General features: G+C 37.4%; 1 pseudogene; it reads left to right on the top strand.

Moving 5' to 3' along the window:
- The first annotated feature begins 1,050 nt into the window (after positions 1-1,050).
- LOC121326477 overlaps positions 1,051-10,370 on the top strand; it is a 24,696-nt pseudogene continuing 15,376 nt past the window's right edge.

The following is a 10,370-nucleotide window of genomic DNA, read 5'->3' as shown; positions in this document are numbered from 1 at the left end:
GTCTTTTGCTTTGTATGACTGAAGAGACTGATATTAAACCTTTGAGTTCTGGTGTTAGTAAAGTAAATCGGTTTAATCCTTAATTTACACGTACAGGTACAAAAACATACTTTGCCTATTGATTAGTAGTCTGTACATAGAGGATACAGAATACATCTGCAGCATATAGTAATTTTAGTTGTTCTGTGGCAAGAACTTCATCCTAAAAAAAACATATATTTGTCATAGAGATTTTCTGAGGATAAATAACTGAAGGGACGCTTAATATGTTTTTCTTCACAAGTTGTAGTCGTATTTTCAATGTATTTTACCGTGCAGTAGTACTGCTTAATGCTTATGAATGATTCACAGTGAGCAGCCTGCAAAGTACTGCTGTGTTAGTTCTGCAGTATGTTATTGTAAGTGCACTGTTAAATATAAATTCCTGGCAAACATACATTTTATTTGCAGGTGCAAATATGGCAGCCACGGAGACAGAGCCTACCAGAAGTGAGGGTGTGCAGTTAGAAACAGAGACAAATAAAAGATTAAGAGTTAAAAAGCTGCTTCTGATGTGAAGAAGCAGGTCGACTTCTGGTTTGGGGATGTCAACCTCCATAGACAGATTTCTCAGAGAACAACTTGATAAATCCAGGGATGGATGTAAGTACCTCTAATCCTTTTCCTTCACACTGGCATTGGTGGTTTTGGTATACACTTCTACATAATGTTAATACAAGCAGAAGCAGAATCGTTTCATGAAAATTAGTTTTACACCAAGTTCTGGACAAGACAACTGTCATTAACCTTTTAACCAACCATACTGAAATCCAACATCTCTCCCTGCTTTATTTTTAGTTGGTAAATAGGGAGACCCCCATCATGTTAGCAAAACATGTTCAAGTTGCTTTACTTACACAATGAATTGGTCTAATAGTCAATAACAGGTTAATGGCATTTTAATCTCAAGCCACTTTTTAATTTTAACATCTATTTAAAAATAAATGTTGCTGCTGAAAGAGAAAATAAAATGTATGCTTGTGTTTTCCAGATACTGATATTTCTGTGCTAACAACATTCAGCAGAATGAAAAAGTTGACTTCTAATGTCAAGTTAATAGCATGAGCACTGACAAATTCAATGGTAGTGGAGGTAAGGGTTGTCTTTGTTTTTTCTCATACTGGGTAGTTAATTGGTAGGCCACAGAATTTGCCAGGTGGAGCCTCTCATTATTGATATAATTGCATGTTTAATTGTGATATTATAATGTGTTCATATTTTAGCTGAATCAGGAGGGATCCAAAATACGTCGAAGTCATGCACTTGGAGAGCATCCTAAAAATGTTGATGAGCACACAGTATATGTGGTGGTTTGTTTTTTCCAATTATGGAAGAATGTGTTAGATTTATATATTTCATAAAGGAAAATAAAGCAAATTAGGTATCTGTTTTTCAGCTCTGTAAATTTTAAAGTGTAATTCTACGTGGAAGCAATTTGCAGGGTGTTTTACATCTGGTGGTTTTAAGCAGCAGTATTCCTTATTAATCAGTGCAGGCTAAAGGTGTACATACCTTAGTATCACTATTTATTTCCCTCTTCCTGCAGTCTATATAACTAAATTTGTAATTTGTTGTGTAGCTCTTTTCCTAACACAATCATAATTTTATTTATTTTTTTTAAAGGAACTACTTCCTAAAAACGTTACCTACAGCTGGCTAGAGTGTGTGTTTACCAAGTGTGGAAATGTGGTTTACATCAGTGTTCCTCTGTACCAATCCACTGGAGAGCCAAAAGGCTTTGCTTTCATTTAGTTTGAAACTGAAGGACAAGCTGAGAGCCATAGAGGTAAGCATTACCATTATGAATTGTGGTCCAGTGGTTGAAGTTCAGGGCTTGTAACCAGAAGGTCACCAGTTCAAATCCCACCTCTTCCACTGACAACTGACTCCCTCTGTGACCCTGAGCAAGTCATTTTACCTCCTTGTGATCCATCCTGCGGATGAGATGTTAAATCAGTGTCCAATTGTAAGTGACTCTGCATATAATGCACTATGAAAGGGGCTATATATATATATATATATATGCCGTGAAAAAGTATTTGCCTCCTATCTGATTTACTGCATTTTTGCACATTTTTCACATTTAATTTGTTCAGATCGTTTTGTGGGTTGTAGTAATATATAGAGGGAGTCTGAGAAGCACATCATGCCACGAGCAAAAGAAACTCCTGATGACCTCTGGGGAAAAAAAAAAAAAAAGTTGTTGATGCCTATCAGTCTGGAAAGGGTTACAAAACCATTTCTAAGGCTCTGGGGCTCCACCAAACCACAGTCAGAGCCATATTTTCCAAATGGAGAAAGTTTGGGACAGTAGTGAATCTTCCCAGGAGTGGCCGTCTGCCAAAATCTCTCCAAGAGCAAGGCGTAAAATCGTCCAGGAAGTCACAAAGAACCCTAGAACAACATCCAGGGATCTGCAGACCTCTCTCTCCTCGACTAAAGTCAGTGTTTATGACTCCACCATCAAAGACACTGGGCAAAAATGGGATTCATGGCAGAGTAGCAAGGCGGAAACCACTGCTCACTAAGAAGAACATGAATAGTGGTCTCAAGTTTGCCAAAAAGCACCTGGATGATCCTCAAGAGTTCTATGGACAGATTAGTCAAAAATTGAACTTTTTGGCCAACATGGGCCCCGTTTTGTCTGGCGATAACCAAATGCTGCATTCCACAGTAAGAACCTCACACCAAAGGTCAAGCATGGTGGTGGTAGTGTCATGATTGATATTTTGCTGCATCAGGAGCTGGACAACTTGCCATCATTGAAGGAACCATGAATTCTGCTCTGTGTCAGAGAATTCTACAGGAGAATGTCAGGCCGTCCGTCCGTGAGCTGAAGCTGAAGTGCAGCTGGGTCATGCAGCAAAACAATGATCCGAAACACACAAGCAAGTCTACATCAAAATGGTTGAAGAACAAGAAATTTAAAGTTTTGGAATGGCCTAGTCAAAGTCCAGACCTAAACCCCATTGAGGTGTTGTGGCAGGACCTGAAACAAGCAGTTTATACTCAAAAACCCACAAATGTCACTGAGTTGAAGCAGTTGTGCACGAAGGAGTTGGCCAAAATTCCTCCATGGCGCTGTGAAAGACTGATCAATAATTACAGGAAGTGTTTGGTCGCAGTTATTGCTGCTGAAGGTGGTGTAACCAGTTGTTGAGTCTAAGGGGCAATTACTTTTTCACATGGGGGCATTGGGTGTTGCATAACTTCTTTAATAAATAAATGAAATACACATCACAATTTTGTGTTATTTGTTTACTCGTCCCTTTTATCTAATAGATTTTGGTTGAAGATCTGATAACATTCAGTGTCAAAAATATGCAAAAATGCAGAAAATCAGACGAGGGGGCAAATACTTTTTCACTGTACTGTATATTATTATTGTTATTGCATTTCAGGCCATGACTTTCTAGAAATTCTTATAGATATTAGTATCATCTGTTTCTCCCTAAATGTGTTTTACTAAGATGCTGAACAATCCACCAGAAGATGCCAGAAGAAAACCTGGAATCTTCCCCAAGACAGTAAAGAGAAAACCTGTTGCTCTCAACACCAGTGAGTGCAGTGTTGTAGGTAGGTCATCCTTAAATTCCTAATGTGCATTTCAAATAGTTTGTAATGCTGCTTTACTGATAATGTGGGGGAGGCATTGGGGGAATGGGGGCACTCTAGTACCTGCAGGCAATCTTGGAGGAGAAGGCTGATCTGCAGTTATAACTTATGAAGTACACTTTGATATCCTGTACTATCTTCATTTTTGGTAAACGACTGTATTCTGTGATTCTATTGGTTGATTCAAGTAGTTGTCCTGTAAAACCTGTCCGCATTGCTGTAACCATGCATTGCTTTAACTATATAACATTCATAGTCACACTCTCAACATTTTTCTTCTTCAAAAGGATTCAATGCTTAACTCTGGCTGATTTTATATTTATCAGCAAATTATATTTGTTAAAAACATGGTCAAACAAACAATACGTTTCGACACCTAATGTGTCTTCATCAGGTTCACATTGTCAGTAGAATAAGTGCATCAAGTGTACATCAATGTTTTTGAACGAAGTGTGTTTTATAAACAAACAAACATTTGCCTGAATGTAAGCAATAACGAAATATAAGTAATCATATAATCATTTCAATAGAAAACAGGTTAACTGAAGCTTTTTGATGTATTTTCACCCTCTCCTTGAGCAGTATATCGTATAAAAACAATTAAAACAAATTAACATTGAATGTGTTAGAGTTGACAGGCTCTATAGTCATGCGTAGTATTCTATTGAGCGTATGTCCCGTTCCTATATTATGTAGCCATTGTTTTGTTATGGTCACCCTTTGTTGGTTTAAAGGCTTAAGCTATAGCCAGACGGAAACCCCATGCAAAGTCAGGAAGGTCTCTGAAGTGGAACAAGTTCCCAAATTAAATGCGAGTGGGAAAACGGACAAAGAGACTTGAAAGGTAGGGTACAATGTATCTGCTTGCACTTCAGGTTTTTTATTTTATTTGAAAAAGGACCTTCAATTACACTGATATGTTTGTACATAGTACAAAAAATACAAAATTATCAGTAATTGTTAAAGTACCTGGAATTTGCAATGTTTGCAAAGGCATGTTTGAGAGCGCTTCTGTTATGACAGAAACGTAAAATAATACACAGGTAATTTACATAAAAACAAGAACAGGAAGAAATACATACAAGTGACTCTTTAAATGTAAATATCAGAAATTTAATTCTTAAGAATAACTTGGGAGGGTTTTTTCCTTTTATTTTTTAAATGTTCTGTAATTATTTTGTTTCACATTTTTGGTTTTTAATTTCATTGAACCCCTTTTAAGCCCTGGGAAGTTTAGAGTATGTGTTACAGTATTACCTGCTGTAGGGATGTTGTTTATACTGCAGAGCTGTCTACAGAGGAGGAAAAGGAGTTGGGGGAGAAAAAAAGACAAGTCTCTGTTGAAAGCCAAGAGGAAGCGCAAGAAGAAACACATGGAGAGACACAAGATGGGAGAAGAAGTCATCCCATCAAGAGTCCTTTCCAAGTAAGATTTAATTGGGGAAGAAAATCTATTTCCTTTGTCTAGGAACCGTCACTCGAGTCATTCATTTTTCTGTTTGGAATATAATGGCTCAGGGCATTTCAATTCTCTCTGTCCTACCAGCTTAAATCTGGATGAGAAATGGGACAAGTTTACCTTTCTTATAGTAATTAATTTGGAAGAGAAGTTTAATGCATGCAGCTGACCCCTGATCAAGCACAGGTATTGCAATCCAACCCAACGTTCAACATAAGTTTTAGCCTTGACGGTTTGATTTTTATTTGTTTATTTAAATTTGGAATCTGCAATTATTTTTTCTCATTTTCTCCCCAATTTGGAAAGCCCAATTATTTTTATTTCAACCTGGCTCACTGCTACCACTCCGCGAGTTGGGAGAGACGAAGACGGACACACGTGTGCCGTCGGCCGTCCACTTCTTTTCAGTGTGCAGGCCCACCGTGCATCCACCTCAGAGCTACCCCATTTGAGGACCATGCAGCTCCGGGCAATTTACAGACAGGCCCGCAGGCACCCAATAGGCTGTTGAATCGTGTTTGAGGAATCCTGTGATAGAACAGAGGCAATGCAGAGGCAAATGGGACTGAAATGATTATATCTAAAAAAAAGAAAAAAAAAAAAAAAAAAAAAAAAAAAGGCTTTTAGACCTTATCTTTCACTCAAACAGAAAAGCACTTACTTGATTATACTCCACAGTAACGCCTTGCTGTTTGAGTAAAAAAACCAAATCCTCCCAAAATCTTGGAAATGTTCGGTGGTCTGTTTGCGACTGCAATAAGTGTCAGTCCAGTGCATCAAAAGACCCAACAAATACATACTTACTCTATTGATTCACAGTATGTGTTAAATGTGTGGGCCTGTAGATACCCAATGCAATGTTAAGATCTAATTTAAAATAACCTGCATTTGCTTCAGTTTTGGTAAAGTAGACCTGAATTGTTGTTTGTAAGATGTTCCACAACCACTGCCAAAGTGCAATTCCAATCTTAAAATAACAGAGTTGCACAACAGCTTTGGTAGTGGCCAAAGGTAAACATTGCCTGTTTTTAAAAATAATAATTAAATTAAATATAGATGACAAAATAATACTACCTAGGACAGTAAAGCCTTTGTATAAAAAATATAAATTTGATTTAGCCTTATAAAAGTTGAACAAAAATTTAAATACAAAAGTGCTCATTCTAAATGATTAATGTGCACCAATTTCTAAATTGCAACACCAGTACATGTATGCATTGTAAAATAATCAGTGACCAGAACCCACTTTAAAATGAAATGCCCAGCAACAACTAAACAGCTTTTTTACAATCTAGATCGATACAAAAACATGTAGACATCATGTATTAAACCAATGCAGCATAGTAGTTTTATATCCTATTGAGTGCCTGCCTTATATAATTTACCAAGCCAGTAGAGTGGCTGATCAAATGACACTGACTCTTATTTATCTCAGTCACCTGAACAGTGGCTGGCTTAAGCAACCTTGACCTACACAGGGTGGTGATTTAAATAATGTATTGTTTTGCAAATTACTTTGTTCTATTTTTAATTGTTTAACTGTGGGGAATTAATTTTGGCTATGAGACAGAAAAGACTGATAACGGCAGCATTTGAAAACCATCACCTCAAACCATTTAGCTTGAAGAAGATGCTCTTTAGATAGGCAACAATTATGCAAGTTTTTGTGCCTCGTCTAACTGCTGTTTGTGTACAGCAAAGGCTTGAACAGGTTTTTATTAGGGTTTTTTATATTACAGTTTTAATTTACTGGTATTTGTGGTTATTTTCTACACATTCCTTTAACCTTCCTCCAGTAGGCTTTTTGCATTGCAGCTGACACAGGTTTTCCAAAATGGTCTAATCTCCATGTGCGTCTTGTGTTCTCTTGGTTGGCATTGTGCATACCGTTCTGACTGTTTTGTTTGCAATGTTATCAGTGCTGTTGTGGTTGCTGTATTACATGTTTCCTGATGTTGTGGAGTGTTGTGTCATGACTGTTGCCAGGATGTGTGATGCCGTAAGTGAGTGAGTGATGTGTGTACAACAGAGATGCCATAAACTAGCTGTAATTAAGCTTCAGCAACACTGTTTTGGGTCTGTTTTGTACGACAATACAACAGTGTAATTGAGGTTCTATCTTTGTAAGTACATATTTATTTGATTATTTTTTTCCTCAAGTTGAGGTTGGTAAATTTGGGCTGTGTCTTAAATTCGAAGAAATACATATATACAGTGCCTTGCAAAAGTATTCAGACTCCTGACCAATTCTCTCATTTTACTGAATTACAAATGGTACATTGAAATTTTGTTCTGTTCGATATTTTTTTTAAAAAACACTTAAACTCAAAATCAATTATAGTAAGGTAACATTAGCTTTATGTTGGGAAATATTTTTAAGAAAATAAAAAAACTGAAATATCTTGCTTGCATAAGTATTCAACCCCCACACATTAATATTTGGTAGAGCCACCTTTCGCTGCAATGACAGCTTTAAGTTTTTTGGGGTAAGTATGTACCAGCATTGCACACAGTGTCGGAGTGATTTTGGCCCATTCTTCTTGGCAGATTTGCTCCAGGTTGTTCAGGTTGGTTGGACGACGCTTGCGGACCACAATTTTCAAATAGTGCCACAGATTCTCAATGGGATTGAGATCAGGACTTTGACTGGGCCACTGTAGGACATTCACCTTTTTGTTCTTGAGCCACTCCAATGTTGCTTTGGCCTTGTGCTTGGGATCATTGTCCTGCTGAAAGGTAAATTTCCTCCCAACCTGCAGTTTTTTAGCAGACTAAAGCCGATTCTCTTGCAGTATTTTCCTGTATTTTGCTCCATCCATTTTTCCTTCAGTTGTAACAAGATGCCCAGTCCCTGCTGATGAGAAGCATCCCCACAGCATGATTCTGCCACCACCATACTTCACTGTAGGGATGGTGTGTCTTGAGGCATGGGCAGTGTTAGGTTTGCGCCACACATAGCGCTTTGAGTTTTGGCCAAAAAGCTCTATCTTGGTCTCATCTGACCACAAAACCTTTTCCCACATCGCAGCTGGGTCACTCTCATGCTTTCTGGCAAACTCCAGACGAGCTTTCAGATGGTACTTTTTGAGTAATGGCTTCTTTCTTGCCACCCTCCCATACAGGCCAGTGTTATGCAGAGCTCTTGATATGGTTGACTGGTGCACCATTACTCCACTCCCATCCACTGAACTCTGTAGCTCCTTCAAAGTGAGTGATGGCCTCTCTGTGGCTTCTCTCACAAGTCTCCTTGTTTGAGCGCTGAGTTTTGAGGGACGGCCTTTTCTTGGCAGTGCCTGGGTGGTGTGATGCAGCTTCCACTTCCTGATTATTGATCCAACTGTGCTCACTGGAATATCCAAACACTTGGATATTATTTTGTAGCCTTTCCCTAATCTATGCATTTGTATTACTTCATCTCTAACTTCTGTAGAATGCTCTTTGGTCTTCACTTTCCTTCAGATTCACAGCCTTACCAATGATCCTTCAACAGTGGGGTTTTTATCCAGAAAATGTGACAGCAACTTTAATGGTTCACAGATGGAGGCCAATGGTAAGGTAATTGTGTCCTCTTTAGGGCAATTTCTTTCATCGGTGCAAACTGGGAGCTTCCACAGCACAGGGGTTGAATACTTATGCAAGCAAGATATTTCAGTTTTTTTTATTTTTTAAAATTCCTAAAAAACATAAAACCAATGTCACCTTGCAATAATTGATTCTGAGTTTCAGTGTTTAAAAATAAAATATCAAACAGAACGAAATTTCAATGTACCATTTGTAATTCGGTAATATGAGAGAATTGGTCAGGGGTCTGAATACTTTTCCAAGGCATTGTGTGTGTGTGTATCTATATACATATATATATATAATTTTTTTTTTTTTCAAAAGTTTTTTACTGTTCATCTCTTTTTATTCTAGGAATGAATGACTGGATTTGAAGCAGGAGTATTTAACACTACAGAAATGTACCTTGTCCTCTTTGAAGAAGTCCATGTCCGAGATTAAACAGAAGACTGAAGGGAAGATGGAGGCTGAATCACGTCAACCAAGTTACAATGCAAGTAGGCATAGCAGTCCTACATAACAATATCAGCAATACCATTTTATGTATACTTTTAAATACATTTCATTGTTTATAATAATCTGTAATGTGAAAATATAATTGTTGCTTTTTGTTACCATGTGAACAATACATGTTCTTTATATAACAGTTAGTGTTTGGTACCATAAAATATGAAAGTATTTAGATAATCAGATGTCATGACTGTCATAAAACAATTGTGTAAATAAATATTTAGCAAGTAGTTTACTGAAGTAGTTGCAACAAAGAAGTGGTATTAATATATATTTTTTTCTTTTTATATTCCCCCTTCTATTGTTTTGCTTTTAATCTATTGATTCTTGTACGTATGTGCATTCCCTTAACTTGTTCTTTTCAAAGTCAAAGCAGACAACAAAAAAGCCCTGCCCCCTGAGAAGGCTGCCCCCCAGGGACCCCAGTTTGTGAGTGGAGTCATAGTCAAAATCACCCACAATGAACCCCTACCAGGCAGGAAATGCATCAAGGTAACAATACCTTTGTACATGCATGCTGAAGTTTCTGCCTCATTCATTGGGAAGGGCAAGGTGGCTTCAATAGAATTGACTTCAGGTGTAACACTTCAGAACAAAAGGGAAACTGAACGGTCTTCCCATCACATTTAAATCACAAATACATTGTTTTAAAGTGGTTATTTATATGGCTTGTTTATCTCGTGTGCTGTAAACTCCACACAGTACCGACACATTCCTTCACTTTAGATCGAGTTTTAAGTATTAGCATGTATCGGTACAGTTTCAAATTATTTTTACATCAGATTACAATAAATAAATAAGTTAATTTAAGATCATCTTAGGTCTATAGCATTAGCTGTTTGTTTTTCTTTTGAAATAAATGTATCACTTGTGGTAAATGTTTTGTGGATGTGACATTTCTACCCACCCGTTCCACTGGTTTTTGGCTTCAGAATATCCAGCTAGCGCCGTCATGGTTATTTTTTAGTTTAGTCAGTGGCAGAAACAAGTATTTTTGATTTCGTGTGCAGTTTCCACAGAGGTTACATTTTGCTCGCATACTTCACAGCCATTTTTCCTGCCTGCCTGTATGGTACAGCATGCTTTGTTTACCAGTTACTGGATTGTATTTTTGTGTTTTAGTCTGGTCTTGCTGTAGTTTTATTGTTTAATAAAATTCAAATGTTCTTGTTTGTGATCAAGATTA

This window comes from Polyodon spathula, chromosome 2 (genome assembly GCF_017654505.1).
Source record: "Polyodon spathula isolate WHYD16114869_AA chromosome 2, ASM1765450v1, whole genome shotgun sequence".
In the NCBI taxonomy this organism is placed as follows: Eukaryota; Metazoa; Chordata; class Actinopteri; order Acipenseriformes; family Polyodontidae; genus Polyodon; species Polyodon spathula.
The sequence above is the reverse complement of the archived record's forward strand: the minus strand, read 5'-3'. Positions and strand labels throughout refer to the sequence as shown.